This window comes from Myxocyprinus asiaticus, chromosome 42, assembly GCF_019703515.2.
Source record: "Myxocyprinus asiaticus isolate MX2 ecotype Aquarium Trade chromosome 42, UBuf_Myxa_2, whole genome shotgun sequence".
Lineage (NCBI taxonomy): Eukaryota > Metazoa > Chordata > Actinopteri > Cypriniformes > Catostomidae > Myxocyprinus > Myxocyprinus asiaticus.
This window is the reverse complement of record NC_059385.1, coordinates 5,570,665-5,593,523: the sequence shown is the minus strand read 5'-3', so window position 1 is coordinate 5,593,523 and position 22,859 is coordinate 5,570,665. Positions and strand designations below refer to the sequence as shown.

Genomic DNA, 22,859 nt, shown 5'->3' with positions numbered 1-22,859 from the left:
GGACCTACACAATATTAGGCAGGTGGTTTTAATGCTGTGGCTGATCGGTGTATATAAAACAATAAATATAAATGTATCATTATTATTTATTTTTTACATGGATTATATACATTGATCATTATTATTATTAATATATAGTTATAGTTTGAAAACATTGTAGTTAAGTTTGAAACATGGCATTGAAAGAGAGAATACTTGGTAAATTGGGAAAACTCCTTGATATGATCTGCTCCCAATATTGGTCAATGATGAGAATTAATCAGAACAATATCAATATAAAAGTTTTATTTATTTTTTTATTATTATTATTTATAATAAGAAAATATTGAATTAATAAAATGATTTATACAATAATAAAAAATGATAAATTAATGAAATAATTAAATAGAATATTTGACTTTATTCACATATACTAATCAAAAACCATAATTGGATTTGTAATCATTCTTATTTAATAATAATTTTAAAAAAATGGCTCTTTATGGTTATCAACATATTGTCTGTCCCTAGTCTTTCGTGAAACAGTGAAACTGCTTTCGGTAAACCCCACAGGAACTGGACATGCTGAGGCAAAATGGCTTAGAGGTCAGAGATGCGAGAGTGTTTACCCATGTGACAGAGAGATAAAGACTGAGAGACACAAGCTGCTGTGTTACTTGAGCAGGAGGGGGTGAAAGCCTCGTGCTAAGAAACCAGGAACAGAGATCTCCAGAGAGTAATGTGCAACATTAAGTCACTTTGTTAATCCGCCTCTCTGTGTCTCCTGAGTGTAAGAGAAGCAGACAGATATCTCCTCACCCTGTAAAGAGTGGCATGGTGCCACCGAAATACAGCAGGGCTGAGATAACACTAAGATATGATCGAGACAGTCTCCTGAGGGGCCATTAGACCCCAGACAACTTCCATAGAATGGTGGAAAAAACAACTTAAACCAGCTGAAACTGGTTTGCTGGTCTTAGCTGGTCTCCCAGCCTGGTTTGGCTGGTCTGATATGCTAGATTTAGAAGCATTTTTAATTATGAGCGGTAGTAAAACTGGTGCTTGACTTAGTCCTGCAAAAAGGCCAAAATAAACAAAAGAAAATCCTCAAACTGGCATTAAAAACAGGCTCTGGTGTGACTGTGAATGTCAGTTAACATAATTGAGATTAGAGCCTGCACAACTTCATTATCACCATCTCTCAGGGCATCTGAAATGTTGAAGACGTGCCAGGCAGCAGAAGAACTTGTCAGAGCAAGTCAGAGCACATCCACAGAGCTACTGGCAGACCCAGAGAGGTGTCAGACGCCTGACTCTGACTCAAAGAAGGAAGTGGCTCTTTGTAAACAACACAGCAGCAAACAAAGATGGACATAATGACAGGAAATCTTCGCAGATGATCTCATGGAAGGAAGTGACATCACAGAGTGAAAAAAATAAAAGATGCCTCTTCCCATAAATTGCTCCTCAATGCAGAAAATGGGAAGTAACAACAAATCTTGTTGTTCTGGATGGCTTGTTGAGCTTTCCTGTAATAAAATGACAGTTCTACTGCCACTGTCAAACCACCATAAAATCATCATGTATTTCAGATTTCAGCTGCACGAGACGAATGCAACATGTGTTGACATGTCAAAAATAATATCACTATAGACTGCCCTTAGAAAAGTTTGGAAACACTAAGACATTTTTGTTCTTGAAAGAGATTGATGTTCACCTCGGATACGTTAAATTAATCAAAAACACTACCTGAAACAGTATTGTTGCAAATTATTACTGTTTGAAATAACTGTTTTCATCTAATGTCACGTTATCCTTAAAGGAATATTTCGGGTTCAACACAAGTTATGCTCAATTGACAGCACTTGTGGCATAATGTTGATTGCCACAAAGATTAGTTTAGGCTTGTCCCTCCTTAAAAAAAAAAAAAGCACAAATCTTGGTTACCTTGAGGCACTTATAATTGTAGTGAATGGGGCCAATCCATACACGTTAAAATACTCACTGTTTCAAAAGTATAGCCACAATACGTACACAATATGTGTGTTAACATGATTTTAGTGTTTTCTGTGTAAAGTTAAATCCAATTTTACAACTTCGTTGCCATGACGACGTAACATTGATGATAAATAACTAGAAGTTCATCCACCTAGAACAGAAGTCCGCCATGAAAACAATGATTTAAATAACTTTACAGCTCAAATAATACACAGACGAAGTAATGTAAGTGCATTTATAAAATTATAAGCTTCACATTTCTGCCTTTAAACCCTCCAAAAACTGGCCCCATTAACTTCCATTGCAAGTATCTCACTGTAACCTCGATTTTGATATTTAAAAAAAAACAAACAATTTTAAGTAAATGAGGGACGAGTCGAAATGATGTGGTAATCAACATTATGCAAACTATACTGCCGATTAAGCTTAACCTGTATTGAACGGAGAATATTTCTTTAAGAAATAGTTTTAATGTGGTAATTTGGTACTCAAGAAACATTTACATTTGTTGAAAATGGTTGTGGTACTTAATGAAGTATGGATACAGTGTATTTTTTTCAGTTGCTGAAGTATTGAGTGCACTTGCACTTCTTGCAAGTCACTTTATCCTTGCAAGTAAATGTTTGGTTTTAAAAATGGCCAAAAAGAAACAAATCTCTCTAGAAATTCATCGATCTGTAGTTGTTTTGAGAGATAAAGGCTATTCCATGCACTCAGGGCTTGACAATAATACCCGCCAAATGCAGTGGCGGGTAACTCTGTCACCCTTACTAGCCACTTTGGCGGGTGGCTGCTGCCAAAGCAAATTCAATTTTATTCATCTCGCGTTCAGTGCCTTATAAGGTCTAAATATGCTTCTTATATCGGACATGCGCTTCTCCGGGGACGAATGAAGCATGCTTTCGCACAGATCTCTGGGACAGCACGGGTGAAACTTGCGTGATTCAGTTGGGCTTCACTTTATATTGCGGTGGCCAGCGGAGACCGGAAACTGACCTATTTGAATTCTACTGAGAATCTTCTAATTTAAAGCGCCTGGAAGAAGTCAAACCTCTCAAGCGGCTTGACAGCCCTGGCAACATGATCACACGGGAGGTCGGAATGTTGTTTACGATAGTTTCAGTACAGTAGAGCTGCACGATTAATCGTTAAAAGATCGCAGTCTCGTTTCAGACACCCACGCGATCTCATTTCTGAATGACAACGATTCTGCAATGTATATTAACATTCCCGTAGCATGCCTTTGGAAGGCGGTCAAATATAAATTTGAAATTCACCTCCAGACGCGTTTTTAAATGTTGATCTTTTAAATTTTATATGGCATATACAAAACAAAGCGCTCCTGCACGAGAAGCTGAATAAACTAAAATGCAACGCCAAAGACATTTGTCCAACACAGTGGTTTACAAACTGCAAGGTGCAGCCAAGATTAGCTAGGAGTGTGACGAAATCTTTGCTCAGTTCAATATTTTAATAGCTACCAAATACCGATGCTAAAAAAAATACTGGCATTACCTAGATCTGATTAAATACGCTACACGTGTGATGTTTCATTACAGCCGGCTGCTCTCAAACGCTCACATGCGTGTGTCTGCCAGTGCGCTTGTGTCTCGTGATGAATGCAGCGCTCCTGCACGAGACTCTGTGCTGTTTTTAATCAAACTCCTCTTTAGGTGATGTTAATGTAAACACAGCTGTTAAATGTATAAGCAAAAAAACACTGAAGGTGTTTTTTTTTATTTTATTTAAATTTTTTTAGTTCTTCTTATCCCCTCCGATTTGGAATGCCCAATTCCCACTACTCAGTAGGTCCTTGTGGTGGTGCGGTTACTCACCTCAATCCAGGTGGGGGAGAACAAGTCTCAGTTGCCTCCGCTTCTGAGACAGTCAATCCGTGCATCTTATCACGTGGCTTGTTGTGCATGACACCGCGGAGACTCACAGCATGTGGGGCTCATGCTACTCTCCGCGATCCACGCACAACTTACCACGTGCCCCACTGAGAGCGAGAACCCCTAATCGTGACCACAAGGAGGTTACCCTATGTGACTCTACCCTCCCAAGCAACCGGGCCAATTTGGTTGCTTAGGAGACCTGGCTGGAGTTACTCAGCACGCCCTGGATTCAAACTCACGACTCCAACTGGTAATTTGTATAGATGCATATTAAATCGATAAGGGCAATCCTTAAGAGTTAATATTTATTAGGACTAATTATTTTGTCATCATTCACTCACCTTTATCTTGAATCAAACCTGTAGGACTGTCTTCCATTAATGGAAACAAAGATTCATGTATTGTTCCATTTATGGAAAAAGGTGCATTAAAAGTGTTAATCTACCTAACATCTCCTTTTGTCCTCCATGGAATTATTAACTGTGAATTTTGTACTTAAAGATTTCTAAACGTGTTTAGGCTATTTGTTTTTCATAACAAACAATAGTTTATTTTATAGAAAGACTATCTACATTACCCTAACCACAGTAATGTGGAGCAATCCGTGGCCTGACCTGTGGTTATGGCCTTATTATTACAAATGCCACAGAAAAATAACAAAAGAACAATGGTAAACTTTCATGAAGGCAAGTACAATTTAGAATGGTTAAAGGAGTTAAAAGGGCTTAAAATCTGGACTTCCATGGACAAATGGACAAATTATTTACAAAGCTTTCCTCCTGTTCTATCTTACTCCTGTTCTGACTGGTCATGTTTGCTGTCAGATACTGTAAGAGATGACTGTCCTGCTGAACTCATCATTCTCATTCAATAAAATGTCCAAACAAATGCATGCAAATACAGTCTCCAGTTACTTTTATCACTTTTTGCGGTGTGGGGGATTTTGGCTAGTGAAAATGCTGAGTGTCTAGTCACTTTGGAATACCTCTAGCCACAGTGGCCAGTGAGCCAAAAAGTTAATGTCAAGCCCTGCATGCACTACTGTCTTGAAAGAAGAAATCAAAATGGATCTATGCAGGACTGAGAGGGAAGTGGATGGCCCATATGCACAACAAGAAGCCAAGTACATTAAAGTATCTAGTTTGAAAAACAGATTCCGCACAGGTCCTAAACAGGCAGCTTCAATGACCAGTACATACCAAACACTGGTTTCATTTGCAACAGTGAAGAGAAGACTCAGAAGAATTACAGTCATAAAACGGATCAAACCTACATGATATGACCAAACAGCTGCATGCTGACAACCCAGCAAGCTTCAAAAAATATTCAAAATGTTTAAGAACAAAAGTTCTGCCAGCTTCCCTCCCTGCTGTAGCTTATGGAGAGGCTCCTACAACTCTGTGGTGCCTATCCAGGGAGTGCGCTGTGGCTCGGAGCTGTGCCAGCCATGAGACTGTATCAATCAGTGCCGGAATGGGGACAAGTGACTCCGCCCCACCCTTACGGCTCACCTCGAAACTTCCCAAGGACAAAGAGGAGACAGCGTCAGTCTCTCAATGAGAGCACACGAGCGGTTGAGGTTAGTCGTACCACAGAATGAGACCAGCTCCCAGACGCCCCCTACATTCCCATACCTTGAACCCATGGTTCCTTGAGATGCACTGTGAAGAGCCGTGGGCCATGTGAGCCTAGTCTGATGCTGTCTGCTTAGTGCAAGATTAGAGAGCTTTGACTTTGGTTTAGTGCATTAAATGGGTCAGAAACATGGTGCATGGCCTTCAATATCCAGACCTCAAACTAGGCAAGCAGCAGAGTCCAACATTAACCTAGTGCTAAATGTGAGCAAAAATGGGCTAAATATGGTGAGTATATACACATTACTCACCAACTGCAACATTACATGGGTCAAATTTAAAAATGATCTGACCCCCTTGCAGATGTAAATGACGCAAGGGATTCAAATCAAAACTGTCCTCAAGAAAACATTTGTCAACAACTTTTACCTCAGTGTAAAATGTACCATCAGAGGCTTATCTAGGATGGCTGAAGATTTTTTTCTCTCAGGTACTCCACGTGGCGTCACATATGTGGAAAATTCCTCACTTTAGGACACCAAAACAAAATTTTTTTAGAAAAAAATCAACAATATTTTTCAGCGTTTTTGTGACATGTATGGTTTCACTGAGAGACTAGCTTGTACTGTAGATGCTAGCTTACATATGATAGAAAAAATACAGCTAAATGTTCCAACTGTCATGGGGACGAAAATATTTATCAAAAGGCTATCTGAAATTATAATCAATGGCTTTCTGAAATTATGTCCCAGTTCTTAGCAGGACTTTCAGTGACCTAATTACGAAAGCTAAGCTAGCAATGTCTGTCAGCAGCAATCAAGCGATTGCCAATAATTCTCTGCTAATATTCTAGCAAATACCTCTCAGAACTATGACAGCAAGTGCACGAGGAATTTTGGCACATTGCTCAATAAGCAGTTGTGCTCATTTGCATGGCTTCCTCTCGCTGTATATGTGTGTCACACAGCTGCATTCTGTGAATGTGTGTGCGGTGTTTGTGCTACACCGCTAACAGATACACACTGCCAACTGAAACTCTGTAGCTGTCCATCGCCACATGCTAAGATATCACTTCTCTTTTCGGTTTCATTATTTGATATGTAGTGAAACCGTGGCTTTAAAGAGAGCTGTGATCAATATGTGTACGTTCTAAATCTGTTTTCATTAGCTAGCTAATAAATACAAATTTAACAAATGCTAGATTTATGTATTTAAACAACAATATAAACTATAAAAAGTAAACTTTTAGTTTTTTTCCCTAATGGTTATGAACAATTTTAACTGTTAAAAAAGACTTTCTCCATTCCCAGCTTAAAGGAATAGTTCAGATATTCTTCTAAAAATCTTTGTTTGTGTTCTGCAGAAGAAAGAAAGTCATACACATCTGGGATGGCATAAGGGTGAGTAAATGATGAAAGAATTTTCATTTTTGGGTGAATTATCGCTTTAAAAATGTAAACGTAAACACTGTGGTGCTATGAAAACTATTTTTGATTTGCAACCAATGGTAGATGGGGGGAGTGTTCCAAAAATCCTGATAACAGTCATGTTTTTTTTACAATTCTGTTTGGTGACATCAGAAAATGCAAACCTCACTTTTAACCAGCCTTAAACTTAAACTTTTTTTTTTTACCTGATCTATCCCTTAAAAAATTACTTTCATTTGTGTAACCAGCCAGGTTCTTTCAGTCACTGTAAATAAACAATTATATATATATATATATACATGTAAAAATATGTAATATACTGTATAAATTATATATTTAATATAACTATAATATATATATATATATATATATATATATATATATATATATATATATATATATATACACACACACACACACACACACACTGGCGGCCAAAAGGAATAATGTACAGATTTAGATGTTTTAGAAGGAAATTGGTACTTTAATTCACCAAAGTGGCATTCAGCTGATCACAAAGTATAGTCAGGGCATTACTGATGTAAAAAACAGCACCATCACTATTTGAAAAAAGTCATTTTTGATCAAATCTAGACAGCAGCCATCACTCCAACACTCCAACACAGCTGAAAGCTATTTGGTTCATTAAATGAAGCTTAACATTGTCTTTGTGTTTGTTTTTGAGTTGTCACAGTATGCAATAGACTGGCATGTCTTAAGGTCAATATTAGGTCAAAATTGGCAAAAAAGAAACAGCTTTCTCTAGAAACTCATCAGTCAATCATTGTTTTGAGGAATGAAGTCTATACAATGCTTGAAATTGCTAAAAAAATGATTTCATATGAAGATTTCATCGGAAGGTGTACACTACAGTCTTCAAAGACAAAGGACAACTGTCTCTAACAAGTACAGAAAGAGATGTGGAAGGCCAGATGTACAAATAAACAAGAGGATAAGTACATCAGAGTCTCTAGTTTGAGAAATAGACACCTCACATGTCCTCAGCTGACAGCTTCATTGAATTCTACCCGCTCAACACCAGTTTCATGTACATCAGTAAAGAGAAGACTCAGGGGTGCAGGCCTTATGGGAAGAATTGCAAAGAAAAAGCCACTTTTGAAACAGAAAAACAAAAAGAAAAGGTTCGAGTGGGCAAAGAAACACAGACATTGGACAACAGATAATTGGAAAAGAGTGTTATGGATCTTAACCCCATTGAGCTTTTGTGGGATCAGCTAGACTGTAAGGTGTGTGAGAAGTGCCCGACAAGACAGCCGCATCTATGGCAAGTGCTACAGGAAGTGTGGGGTGAAATGTCACCTGAGTATCTGGACAAACTGACAGCTAGAATGCCAAGGATCTGCAAAGCTGTCATTGCTGCACGTGGAGGATTTTATGATGAGAACTCTTTGAAGTAGTTTAAGAAGTTTTTCAAATTGTAATAGTAATTTTTCACATTATCAATGTCCTGACTATACATTGTGATCAGTTGAATGACACTTTGGTGAATAAAAGTACCAATTTCTTTCCATAAGGGCAAAATCATTCCAAACTTTTGGCTGCCAGTGTATACGTATATATATATATTTTTTCTTTACTTGAAAAAAAAATATAAGTTAATTTGCAAAAGCAAATTTTTAGATTAACTGTAAAAAAAAATTACAGTGAACAATAAAATAAAAAATAATAAGAACAATAATAAAAATTTAACTTTTGATTTATTTGTTGTAACTCAATATGAATATAACAGTAACAATGGCTATATATAATGAGAATTCTTTATATAATGTCTGATGTAATCTTGTATGGCTTGTTACGCCAAGGCAGACTGTATCTTATTTGTCAAAAGTACAGTAAATACATACTTGCCCTACCATTTGCAATTCATGGCTTAAAGTTGGACTATGATTGATACCCTTAAGTGTTTTTGTCAAGCTGCCCGACGTGAAGAAAAGATTTTGCCAGTTGGTTGGCTCTGACATCAAAACAAGAATCATGGTGGAGGCAGCGTGTTCCGCTCTTGGCTCTCTGAGCCGCTGGCAGTGTGTATGGGATGCTGGGCAGACTGCGCTCTTACACAGTAGGTAAGTGACCCAAAGAAAACAGGTGGTGATTGGTGATTGATAGATAACCATTTATCTCTGATCTATCATTATTTTCCACAGCAACTATCTAAATCTCACTAAAGGGTTTAAAATGTTACAAGATTTTTCCATTTTTATTTCAGTGGATCTTTTTATTTCATAAAATTGAAATGCATGTCTGCAACATAAGAACTGGATTTGATCTCACTGTGACTTTCTGGATGTCTGGGTGTGGGTGTTTACAGCAGCATGGGAAACGTTGTGGGGGGAAATGACGTTGGAGCTCGGGAGCATTGTAAACCAAACCAGGATGACGGCAGGGTCTACTCCTCCCTCAAACTCCCCCGTGCAGACTTCCTCTTCCAAATATACAGCGTGTGTAAACTGAGCAGAACCAAAAATAAAATTCTGAACTTTTTACCTCAAACAACAAAAGCAGAGGCTGAACTTGACGGCTCATCACAACTGAGGCAATGTTGTTTACATTGCGAGAGTCAAAATCAGAGATGTAGAGCGATGTATCTTTTTGTGTGACTTCAAAAATTAACAGTAATGTTTTATTCAATTTATAACCCCTCGAAACAGAGCATGTTATACGACAATAAATAGATAACAGAGGTATGAGTCCCTTCTACGCATTAATTTTGTAAGTAATCCGTCATTGTGGGGAATTAGCGGAAAGATTCTGACACTAGTATTTCAAAGCACAAACTGACGTGATGCTCACAATTTAGTTTGACATGGTCAGGCCTGGGGAAAAAAAACAGGCAACAAACATGTCACTCAAACACAGAAAGAGCTACAATCAAACTTGGATTGTGTCTCTGTAATTTTAAAGATTGAGAACATTTTAAACCAACAAGGTTTTTGGCCACACTGTGTGCTATATTATTCTGCTGCGAGTCATGCTTAACAATGCCCTGGGTTAGTGACTTGATCTTCACAATATAGTATGGCTAAAGCGCCTTTTAGCTTTTCTAAAAAGTTTACTACATAATAAAAATCTTAAGGGCACAATTTTTTTAAATGTAAATACTTGTAAATAGTACAAATTATGCAATTTAACTATAAATATGTAACAAAAGGTCAAAAGGTTAAAAGGTCCCCTGTATAATTTACAGCATTATCTGGGAGAAAATGTGTTTTATATGTAAGCAAAAGGGACATTATAACTGAAATAAACCCATATGAATTGATACTTAATTGAAATCGTATCGAATCGAGAGCTTGTGAATCGGAATTGAATAAATCGGGGAATCTGTATCAATACCCAGCCCTAGTAATAATGGTATGAAATGGCAAAATTGCCAGAAATATAAAAATTTTATGACTTTTGCTAAAATCATGACAAGTCGTAATAATAGTACGAGATAGCAAAATCGTAAGAAATAAAATAATGTACGACTTTTAATCCCATAGACAAAAATAAATGAATTAACAATTATATTGTGATTTTTTCAAAGTTTAACCCCTAAACCTAACCATAAAGTCTAACCCCTGACCCAAAATCTAACCATGATTTTATTGTAACTTAAGTGTTGGATAGAGAACTGTTGTTCTTGTTTGGCCACAAACAACTGTCGTTGTGAAAGACCTCAGGAGGTCAAAAATATCCATTTGTCCTTTAAAGGACACCTGGCTTGGAATTTTTGCTGTAGACAGTGTTTGAAAACTGTCAGCTGAAGACTCAAATGTAGCAACTCTTCATATCACACAGATAGCATAGAATCTGCACGAATAAGATGGACAGACAGAACCAAGGTCCAAAAAGTGCAGACTATCCCGTTAATGGGAATAACTGGACAGGATTCCAGTGTGTTACTGTGGACGCGGTATCTGTTACCTCAGAGTTGAGAAGTCAGATCTTAAATACTTTACCCGACCTCACGCTAAACTATGAACACATGATCCGCTAAAAATATCCCCTAATGCACGCGTTGGGCAGGAGGGGGGTTCTCTGATTAACGCTATATACGGTCTGCCCTACAAAGAGTTCTCTGTGCGAAAGCTCCACACTGGAGGATGTAATGCAGTGAATTGAGCATTTTACACCAGTGACAAAGATAGATTACATGTCGGGGGGAAATATCAGAGTTTTTTTTTCTTGTTTTCGGGAAAGTAGGGTTGTGCCAAAGAAACTGCTTTGAGAGCCAGATCAGCAAAGCCACAGACCAGGAGACCTCAGGTTTCACTTATTCATTTAACTAGGGTTAAAAATTAGGTTGAATATGCATAGCGCAAACACTAACGAACACATAAGTTGTTTTTATTTAAAGCATTTTCAAGTAGAAAATGCATGAGAACTCATACTGTATATGAGAAAGTTGATGACCTGTGGCGTAAAAAGCTATAAACTATACTGTTTATAACTGAAGCCATGTCTACACCAATACATTTGCGTTTTAAAAATGCTGCTACGTTTACGCCTCTCATCCACATTCGAATGACGTTGTCCTCCACCGAAAATGAAGCATTTCGAAAACGCTCCCCATTACCGCGTACTTTGTTAAGCGATGCCGCTATGAAACTGAAAACTTTTCAAATGAAAACTGATTTGTGTAGATGCGGCCTGAAACCATTTTAAACAGCATTTTGCTAATTAGTGCTTTTATGACCTTCTATGAGAGACTAAATGGAATATTTGTACTTTATTCACTAAAAAATGCATTTGTCTCACTGCAGGGCCATTTAAAATGAACTATGAATGGCAAAAAGGTGATTAAAATGTTGAAAAACTAAAGGACTTAAGATATACACTTCCCATTATACATTTATATCAATTTTAATCTCAAATCATTGTTAATTACCAAAAAGTACATGTGCTCCATCATGTTTTATGAACTAAAGCACAAAGGACAGTCTTGACCATTGTTGAGATATAAGCATTTAAATGTTGGCTAATATAATCATTTAAATGCTTTCCTTTTTACTTTAGCACATAAAACTCAAACTGTGTTCCTGGGAGAAAGTGATTTAAAATGATGGAACAGGTCACATATGTGAACGCTAAAATGAGTTTTTAAGTATGGGTGCCACAAATGCTAATATCAGTTTGTAAATTTGTCACAAAAATGTTTAAAAGGTTTGCTTTAGCTCACATAAGAACACCCTTCTTGCAGACATTGACACTGAAAATCTTAAATGTCTTCGTTCAGAAGGTATAATCAGCACAGCTGTCTTTTTTGAGAATGATGACGATGACATACTTATGTGGTTTCACTGCATTTCACTCAGTGGCTAATGAAGAAAACCAAAGAAAGTGTCATGGAGGTCCGACCAGCACCCAGACCACCCAGCAGGATAACCTACACACTCATATACTGACTGCAGTCATCATATATGCTAGTAATAGCTGTCAATACCACAATTACACCTCCATCATGTCCGGTCCTTGTTCAAACCGCAAGGACTTTTTTAATATGATAAACTGTCAAAGTTCCAGAGAGCAAAATACAAAAAATCGGTAGGCCTTTATTAACATTTAATTGACTGGTTTTTGGATGCATAGTATAATGCTTTATTTCAACATAACCAAGTGAGATAAGCCTAATGTAAGCTTTAACTTGAAGTCACCATGAAGTGACTTCCTGCATGGCTTGAGTGAATGAAAACACATTTATTGCTGTTAATTGTCATCATTTGCTGCTAACAAATGCAATCAAACATCAAGTTTACAGTTTCCTGATGGCAATAAACAGTGTGTGCCATATTTTGAGAGACACACTGTAGTCTATGAGCATGACACGTTTTCTGATTCAGTGCATTCTGCTGTGTTGTGTTTTGACAAGCACTTCACCCCGACTTTAACTTGCCTAATTCTATTCTAAGTGCCCTAATATCTCTCCACACTGTCTGCCCAAGTCCTAGGTCCTGTCCTCTGTCCTATCTGAGTAGGATTTTCCATACTACAACCCTTCACACACACAAAAAGGACATTATGAATGTTTTTAAGAATTGGTAGGCGCACTAGTCTTTCCCAGCGGATCACATTTTGTCCTTTGGTCATTTTTGTAATAGCACCACCAGTGGAGAGTAGTTCTCTCTTCTAAATTAATTCCTGTATCCTCACTGTTCAAAAACAGTTGCTGTGTCACCCTGGAAACCTCATCCTGGATACTTCAGGAAAACGGTAGAGCCATTAGTTTCATAAACAGTGCTATATAAAATAACTTGTTAACAACTTTCCAGATACCACAGCAGGGTATACTGTAAATAGGAATGTAATTCACATAAGTGCACCGGTTTGAAATAGTTTATCTTAGTTTTAGCTTGAATCACTCTAGTCTGACAACATTTCAGCAATTTCAAACTACCAAACAGGTTAAAATAGTGTGCATACCATGCATCTAGTAATACAAATATTTAGAAACACAACCCCACAATTTTTTTTCAATCACTAGGAGGAGTCTATTCTGTTCTATTCTATTCAACAATGCAAATATCCTTTAAAAGAATGAATAAATAAATGCATGTAATTGTGACAGGTCTGTTCTATTCTATTCTACTCAACAATGCAAACATAATTTAAAAGAATAAAAAAAGTTGTGAAGGGTCTGCTTACTTTGTTATGCATGAGTGTATCACTTCCAGAGAGTATGCATGCATTGGTGTTAATAGTCAGTTAATAGAGTTTGATGCACGCAGGTCCTGAACTCTTCACGCACACTCCAAATCCAGAACCTCGTCAAAGCGCCTCATGTGCGCGTCAATACGAGAATGATCACTAAAACTTTACGTCTCTCATTGGGTTTGACACATGGAGCGAAAGTGAAAGCCTCTTAAATAAAACTGGAAATACACAAGAAAGATGCGTAGAGTTCGTCTTGGATAGACCGGTGCTGTTTGAAGAGCTCCTGTAGTTCAGTGTAGCGATCCACACAGAGCGTCTGTTCGTCATTGAGGGCTGAGAATGAGTCTCTCTCTCTCTCTCACTGCCTCTCTCTCTAAAGGGGGCGGATCTAACGAGTACAGTACGCGCACACCCCTGTCTACACTGCAAGCGCGCGAGTGCGATTATATTATTGATGAACAATATAAATTATTATCATAATCAGAATATAATTATAGGTAAAATGAAATATTTATACAATTAATAGAAATTTGTTTGTTAAATTGTGTTAAAATCTAAATGTCATTTTATAATGGCTAATATTATTATATAAATTGTGTAATAATGACATAAAACAATATATAAAAGAAATAATACATTTTTAAAAAGTTACGATCATCATTTATTTAAATGTGTTAAAATGTAAACAGCATTTTATCATTTCAATAATAATATATAAAATAATAATACATTTAAAAAAAGTTACAATCATACTTTATTTAATTTGTTTTACAATTTAATTAGCATTATATATATATATAACTACAAAAAATAATACCTACAATAATTAAGCTTTTTAAAAATGTAACAATTACCATTTGTTAAATTACATTTTTTAAAGAAAATAAAATAAAAAAATACAATAAATAATATTCTATTATATTTTAATATTTAATAATATTTTTATTAAAATCATGTCTAGAACAATTATGAATGAATACAAAATGTATAATCCCCATTTATTAAGTTTGTAAACATTTGTTTCATTGTAATTCTTACCAATCACTTGCTCATAACCTTCTTTCTCAACTTTCTCAACACTGTCTTCTCCCTGTGAATCTTCCGTGCTTTTGTGTCTCCATCAAATGGGTTTTTGAGGCTTTCAGGCCCTTCGTTTGGCACCTAGAAAATTAAATAATCAATTCGTCAAATGAATTCATGATCAGTCTGGTGGAAAATCAATTAACATAAAAAAGGAACATCTTATCATTTCAGTGAAGTTTAGAGACTTTCTGTTTTGTGACTCATTACAGCACACTAGTGGCGGGTTTGGGTATTGCAGTTCACAGCAAACTTGCCATATGCCCTTTCAGTAACTTTAACCGCTTGATCAGGGCACTTGTGTATTTGTTCATTTAAGTGAGACTGAGTGTGTTAATGTTTTTTTTTTCTTTGAGTTTATTTCATCTCGATAACTGAGCATTAGACAGAGAGAGAGAGAGCGAGAGAGAGCAGAAACAGTGTTTAGCAGTTCTGTCCAAAGAAAACTGTGTGTTTTAATAGACACAGAACACTGACAGCTCTTTACCTCTCCAACAATTTCCCTGGCAGAGCTCTGATTCTGACACTCACAAAGGAACATGGAAGCTCTCTGGGGGCATGTTTTTCATTTAAGAATTTTCCCTAGCACTGCCAAGTGCGGGTAAGGGTAAAACCTCAATGTGAACTTAAGGAACACATTGAGTTTAATCTTACTGGGTTTTTAAAGTGTCTGTAAAGTATTTGTGGTGATAAGTGGGATTTGCTATTGTGTTTCTGTATTCTAAGACCAAAAGCATTTCCGAAACATTCACTAATATAAAAATGAAACCATTTGTATAATTCAAAACACATTTTACCTGCTGTCACAAAATCCACAAAGGACAGAGAGAGAGAGAGAGAGAGAGAGAGCAAGTAAGTCCACAGTCTAAAGATAAAATAAACATTCTGTCTTCAAGCACAGATTTCCTTGAGAAACCAAGTTCTGTTTTAAAGCAAATAACAGGTTTGTGTTAAAAAGCTAGATCTGTACTTTTCAGACAGTGTGAATAGTTTGGGGATATCTTTCTTTGTTAACTGATTCATCTTTCATTATTGAGTCTTTTTACAAAGATTATTATATATTTTTTTACTACAAAGATAAATTCGTTTTGTTTGGACATTTTTTTTATCCCAAATAAACAGGACAGGAATAGTTCACCCAAAAATGAAAATTCTGTCTTCATTAACTATACATACCCTCATGATATTTCAAATTTGGCACTCAGAGTTAGATTACGAAATGCAAAATTAATGGCGTTTGTTGTAAGTGATGTCAAACCTGGCATGTCTTAACATGCAAGTTTGATGGCACAAATGAGTTTTGAGAGATATGGTCAAGTGGAAGATTATCAGTGAATAAAAAATAAAATTTCTGTCTATTCTTTACACAAAGCTATCGTATGGCTTCAGAATACTTTAAATATTGTGCACAAGACATACAGGTTTGGAACATCATGAGGGTGAGTAAATTATGAACAAATTTTCTTTTTTGAGCTAACTATTCATTTAATATGTTTTCTGTAAAGTACAAGCAAAGGTAAACCTTTTTCCTCAGCTTACTTTGATTCAACTGATCACAAAATATAGTCAGGACATTACTGATGTAAAAAACAGCACCATCACTATTTGAAAAAAGTCATTTTTGATCAAATCTAGACAGGCCCCATTTCCAGCAGCCATCACTCCAACACCTTATCCTTGAGTAATCATGCTAAATTGCTAATTTGGTACTAGAAAATCACTTGCCATTATATCAAACACAGCTGAAATCTATTTAGTTCATTAAATGAAGCTTAACATTGTCTTTGTGTTTGTTTTTGAGTTGCCACAGTATGCAATAGACTGGCATGTCTTAAGGTCAATATTAGGTCAAAAATGGCAAAAAAGAAACAGCTTTCTATAGAAACTCGTCAGTCAGTCATTGTTTTGAGGAATGAAGGATATACAATGCTTGAAATTGCCAAAAAAAAAAAAAAAAAACTGAAGATTTCATACAAAGGTGTACACTGCAGTCTTCAAAGTCAAAGGACAGCTGGCTCTAACAAGGACAGAAAGAGATGTGGAAGACCAGATGTACAAATAAACAAGAGGATAATTACATCAGAGTCTCTAGTTTGAGAAATAGACGCCTCACATGTCCTCAGCTGACAGCTTCATTGAATTCTACCCGCTCAACACCAGTTTCATGTACAACAGTAAAGAGAAGACTCAGGGGTGCAGGCCTTATGGGAAGAATTGCAGAGAAAAAGCCACTTTAGAACAGAAAAACAAAAAGAAAAGGTTAGAGTGGGCAAAGAAACACAGACATTGAACAACAGATAATTGGAAAAGAGTGTTATGGACCTCATTGAGCTTTTGTGGGATCAGCTAGACTGTAAGGTGCGTGAGAAGTGCCCGATAAGACAGTCACATCTATGGCAAGTGCTACAGGAAGTGTGGGGTGAAATGTCACCTGAGTATCAAACTGAGTGTACAGACTGACAGCTAGAATGTCAAGGATCTGCAAAGTCATTGCTGCACGTGGAGGATTTTTTGAAGTAAACTCTTTGAAGTAGTTTAAGAAGTTCTGAAAAAAAAAATCAAATTGTAAAAGTAATTTTTTACATTATTAATGTCCTGACTATACATTGTGATCAGTTGAATGCCACTTTGAAAAATAAAAGTACCAATTTTTTTACATAAGAGCAAAATCTGTATATTATTCCAAACTTTTGGCTGCCAGTGTGTGTGTATATATATATATATATATATATATATATATATATACATATGTATATATATATATACAGTATATTCACACACACACACACATAAATATATATATTTAGTATATTTCAATGTGCCTAAGACTTGCACAGTACTATATATATATATATATATATATATATATATATATATATATATATATATAATAAATTGAGGGAAAAATATATATACAGTACTGTGCAAAAGTTTTAGGCACTTGTGAAAAATGTTGCATAGTGAGGATGTCTTCAAAAATAATGACATAAATAGTTTTCATTTATCATTAATGTCATACAAAATCCAGTAAACATAAAAAAAGCTAAATCAATATTCGGTGTGACCACCTTTGCTTTTAAAACAGCCCCAATTCTCCTAGGTACACCTGGACACAGTTTTTCTTGGTTGTTGGCAGATAGGATGTTCCAAGCTTCTTGGAGAATTTGCCACAGTTCTTCTATCTATTTAGGCTGTCTCTATTGCTTCTGGCTTTTTATGTAATCTCAAACTGACACAATGTTCAGTGGGGGGTTTGTGGGGGCAATGCCATCTGTTGCAGGGCTCCCTGTTCTTCTATTCTAATCTTTTCTATCTGCAAAAGTAATTGTTAGGAGTCTAACATTCATATTTCCTACTGACACACTAAAGGTGAAGATATAAATAACCATCTTAAGACAAATGCTTTTGTGAAACATCTTATGTGCCTAAGACATTTGCACAGTATTGTGTGTGTGTGTGTGTGTGTGTGTATATATATATATATATATATATATATATATATATATATATATATATATATATATATATATATATAATTGTACTGCAAGATTGGTCATGGTATCTGGACATTACATATAGTAAATTACCTCTAACCCCTTTCTGACATGTCCCTAAGACTTATTTGATCACTGAGTGAACTGCCCACTGCTAGACACCTGTCATCCATTATATATCAAGCTATATAACAGATAAACATGCTCTCTATTGTTGTAGCGAATACTCTTGTTTCTTTGGGGGACTGCTAGCGTGTGAAACTCCCTTCAAATAATTCTGCTTTATGTGGCTCACCTGACAACATCTCATATATTGTTATAGTTGTCCTAACATCTTTAAACCTGCCTTACAGGCATGTCAACACTGAGTGTATTACATAACCTGTTACTTATGCTAACAGGTATGAATTATAGTAGCCTACTTTCTCATATTACACTACATTATTTTGCCAAATAATATTACATTATACCGCATTACGTTATGTTTTATTACTAAGTCACATGACAAGCTCACACACAAATTGAACCTTTTCCCAATCCAAAAGTATTGTAAGTCTAATATATAATAGATTAATATATTTTTTTTCTGTTTGTACGCTGAGTTAATATTTCTGAATTTATGTTAAATAAGTAATTAATTCATGAGTATTGTATTTGAGTTATGGATAACATGGTATTTTGGAACAGACTTTTATTTTGATAAACATATTATTATTATTATTATTATGATTATTATGTGTGGTACCGAGAAGTCGTCAGTCCTATCTTCCCAGGATTAATAAAAATTAAAAATTAAAAAATTAAATGCTGTTCAGTCCACAGCATTTGTGGCATAATGTTGATTACAACAACAAATTATTATTTAGACTTGTCCCTCATTTTCTGAAAAAAAAAAAAAAAAAAGAGATTATTTAGTAGAGACGGGTCACTTCTTTTAAAATGATTGGGAGAAATTGGAACACTCAGTCAAGGAGCTCTGAGCGCCTAGTGTTCAACAGATGTAAAAAGGAAGTCCCGCCTTACAGTTAAAAGAGCCAAACACCTTTTAGATACAGACACCACCTGTCAATCAACTCTAGAACGACCATGCGCACTACCTATACAAGCCGGGAAAATTGCGTTTTTTTGTGTAATATGAGGTAACAAATCACGATTTATGGTACCAGTATTGTCAGATTTTACTGCTGATTTGAAATATGTTCTTTGATCGTAATCTTGACCAACCGTTTTTGAGATTTTGGTCTTTCTCCATTCAAGTAGATAAGAGCTGCACTGTCATGACTGGAAATAGTCTACCGAGAGCATTCCAAAGATGGCCGACAGTGGACTGACTCACTAGAGACACTTTGATATAACTTTACACAGAAAAGTTTAGTAAATGATTCTATCTTTGTTTACAGTGAGTATTTTATAGCTGTTTAAAAAAATTCTTTAGCAAATTTATATACAGTATATTATGGTCACTGGCTAGCCTGTGCTTTAGAATAGATATTAGCATCTGCGCTGGCCACTGAAAAACCTATTGACTGATCTCTACATTACATTTATCCATTTAGCATCCATGTTTATCCAAAGCAACATATAAATAAAGGAAACGTTCTGTCTGTGAGAATACAAAATAACTAAACAGCATTACACTATACCATCGGTATTAAAATATGTTTAAAGCAAACTCATGCAGCAAAACCTGAATGACATTAGTGAAACTGAACATGTAAATCTCGCTGCACTGACGTTCAGCTTTGTAAAAGTGGGTCAGTGCGCTTTTCCTCTTTCAACACATTCAGCTTTTTTGGAGCATCAACCGACAGGACAATCAGAGAGTCTAAATGGTATAAACAGAAGCAAATGCTCACACTTAAAACATAAGGAGAGCATTAGCACTGCACCTTGTTTTGAAACTGAAGCTGTAAGGGGAGAATTCTGCAGTGGTTGTGGGCAGGAATCGGTTGTTTTGTGGGCACCTTAAATGCCCTTGATATGCCTTTCATTATCTCAGACACTCTTGATGGATTCCCTACAGCTGTGGCCTCCATAGAGAATGAACTGGAGAACTAAAGCCAATATGAGATAGAAACAAGACTTAAGCCTGGGGAGCTGTGCATACTCATTTAATCCTGATTTAATTCACATCAACACATATTTATCTTTTTATTCCAACATTAACACCAAACTAGAAATTACTTGTATACTGTACATACAGTGCGGTTCAAAATTCCACTAATAAAATGCTTCTATTTTTTTTATTTTAGTGCAATTTTATTTCCATTACAAATTATATTATCAGTATAATTGGAGTGAAAAGTTGAATTAAAAACCGTACATAGTGTTCTTACAGTCATGGAAAACCAATCAGGGAATTTTAAAATGGTGATTTCAAGGCTTGGAAAAGTCATGAAAAAATATATATATATATAGTTATGATTGGCTCTAAATAATTAATCGGCTAGGAATTAACCTTCATGAGTACAGTCACTATAAAATGTTTTCATAAAATCCATATCCAGTATTCATGAACAACTGAAAAAAATAATAATTGTAGGAACATGAATTTCAGAATTTCTTATTATTTCTTAGAACTTTTTGCATGCACTCGAGCTGGTATGTACTCCACAAGTTTGTGCAAAACATGATCCATGTCACAAATGCTCTTATTTGATTAGTGACCAACAAATAATGCAGAATCTTAATCATGTCTTCTTTATTTTACATCAAAACTTTTCTTTGTTTTAAATGTTCTTCTTTTTTGGCTTAAATTAGATTTTGAATCCCAGTTTTTCAATGTGGACTCAGACTTTTGATCCCCACTGTAGTTGTGCAATAAAGTCCCCGACCTATCCAACAAAGAAAGTCACAGTTGATGTGTCAAAGTTGTTCACATAGTTCTTTTTGTCATAAAAGGTGGCGTAAACAAGCTTGACATGATATAAGCCACGGGTGACCTGCTCTCCATGTTCATCTCAGAGACAAATATATCTATTTACGAAGCCAAACCACATCCCGAAAAAAAGCCCACCTATCTAAATTTGTATCTCTCTACTTCTATTCTCAGGTCCGCATTCCCCAAATAAGACGTGTTGAAACATCGTGCCACAATAGCTCACACTCTTTATTGACTTATGTTCGCCACAGACAAGCCACTTTTTTTCGCCAATGTCCAGCAATCGTTTATTGAATTTGGACCGACACTTTGGGCACTTACCAGTCCAGTTAACTTTCTTCTCCAGGAAGTCTACCCTCCAGCACCTGCTGTGGGCCAGTCTTTGTAAAAAATAAAATAAAATAAAAAGCAAAAAAAGACTGTAAATGAGTCAAAATGAAGTTAAAGAAAAAGAAATAAAGCCAGACCAGCTGGCTTTGAAGAGAAACCCAAAATTGGGTTGCGTATAGTTCAGAACCCGATCCACAGTGACGGGGAGATGGCATCCTAGCCCTAACCACACCCAAGAAGGACATACACACTCGCGCACACACACACACACACACACACACACACTTACACACAGAGACATGTCAGTATGACCTGCACTGTATGCGTGATCATTCAATGCATGTGTCTGGCAGGGCCCCTTTCACCTGTTCCCGTCATTCGGGTGTATATTTAGATTAAAGTATCACTGACATGCAGGCCTCTGTTGGCCTTGGCACAAGTGCCTAGGATTATTTCATGTTTCAAGTTTCATGCAGATTAATTTAATGTAGATAATTGTATTTGATGTTCGACTGGAAAAGAGCATGGAGATTTGAGGGAAAGTGACATGGTGATCTTAGCAACAAAATATACAGTACTTGAATTTACTTGATTCCTTTTAAACTTCATTAAAAAAAAATATTGTGAATTTTACAGCGGGGTCCAAAAATCTGAAGCCACATTGAAAACCTGGGATTTAAAGTTCCTTTTAAAATTGTTCCTTGAAATTCAATTTAACTCATATAGTGATGCGGATAATATAATTCCTAATGAAAATATTTTATAAAATTAGAAAAATGCAAAATAGAAACATTTTCACATGTGGTTGGACCCTAATGTATCTCTGCCACTGGTTTGAGTGTTTTGCATGCTGTCATAATTGACATGAATGCAAAGTTTGCATTGACATGCAACCCAGCAGAATGTATCTATTGCAATGGGATATGCTGGGAAAGAGGACACTAGTGGTCACATGACTGTTACGGAACATATCCCTGGTCTCCACCATGTGGTAATGGGTGGGCCCTGCTGGTCTGTCCTGGTATGCATGTACAGCACCTCGAGCTGAAACCAAAGATAAACATTTGCCCACGCAGAATCCGTTTAACCATGGATGGGCGAAAAAGCATAAACCTTCCATGAAACTTTTAGGAAATGACACTTGTTACGACGGTGCCATAAAAATGTACTGGTTTGCATAGTTTTACTGGAATTGTCAAACTTGAAAACGCAATACCTGCATGTTGTGCATTGACCCACTGTTGACTTCTGAAAATGTAGCATCTTGGGTTTGATCCTCATGCCAAATGATGTTTTGCAAACATCTGCAAAACACCAAGCTTTCAACATTCACTACTCATCCAAGTATGATTTCTGAATTGTTTGGATTAGTCAACCTGTGTATATCAAGGAAGTCTATATAGTTCTGCCGCTGAAATCGGTCTGTGCTTACCGAAATCAAATCACTGCCTCCCAGTGATCGATGCTGGAAATATTGTCAAACATATGGGCATGTTTGAACTCTATAGAGAGGTGCCAAAAGCGAGTTCGAGTAGTATTCTTAGTTG

General features: G+C 36.2%; 1 protein-coding gene across 3 annotated transcripts in view; it reads right to left on the bottom strand.

Moving 5' to 3' along the window:
* The window catches only part of mef2ca (myocyte enhancer factor 2ca), a 54,073-nt gene extending 40,194 nt beyond the window's left edge, over nucleotides 1-13,879 (bottom strand). For all 3 annotated transcript variants that reach the window (XM_051683867.1, XM_051683868.1, XM_051683872.1), the window contains exon 1: nucleotides 13,519-13,879. The gene's annotated coding sequence lies outside the window, so the exon portion shown is untranslated. The remainder of the gene's footprint in view (nucleotides 1-13,518) is intronic.
* Between the last annotated feature and the right edge of the window lie 8,980 nt (nucleotides 13,880-22,859).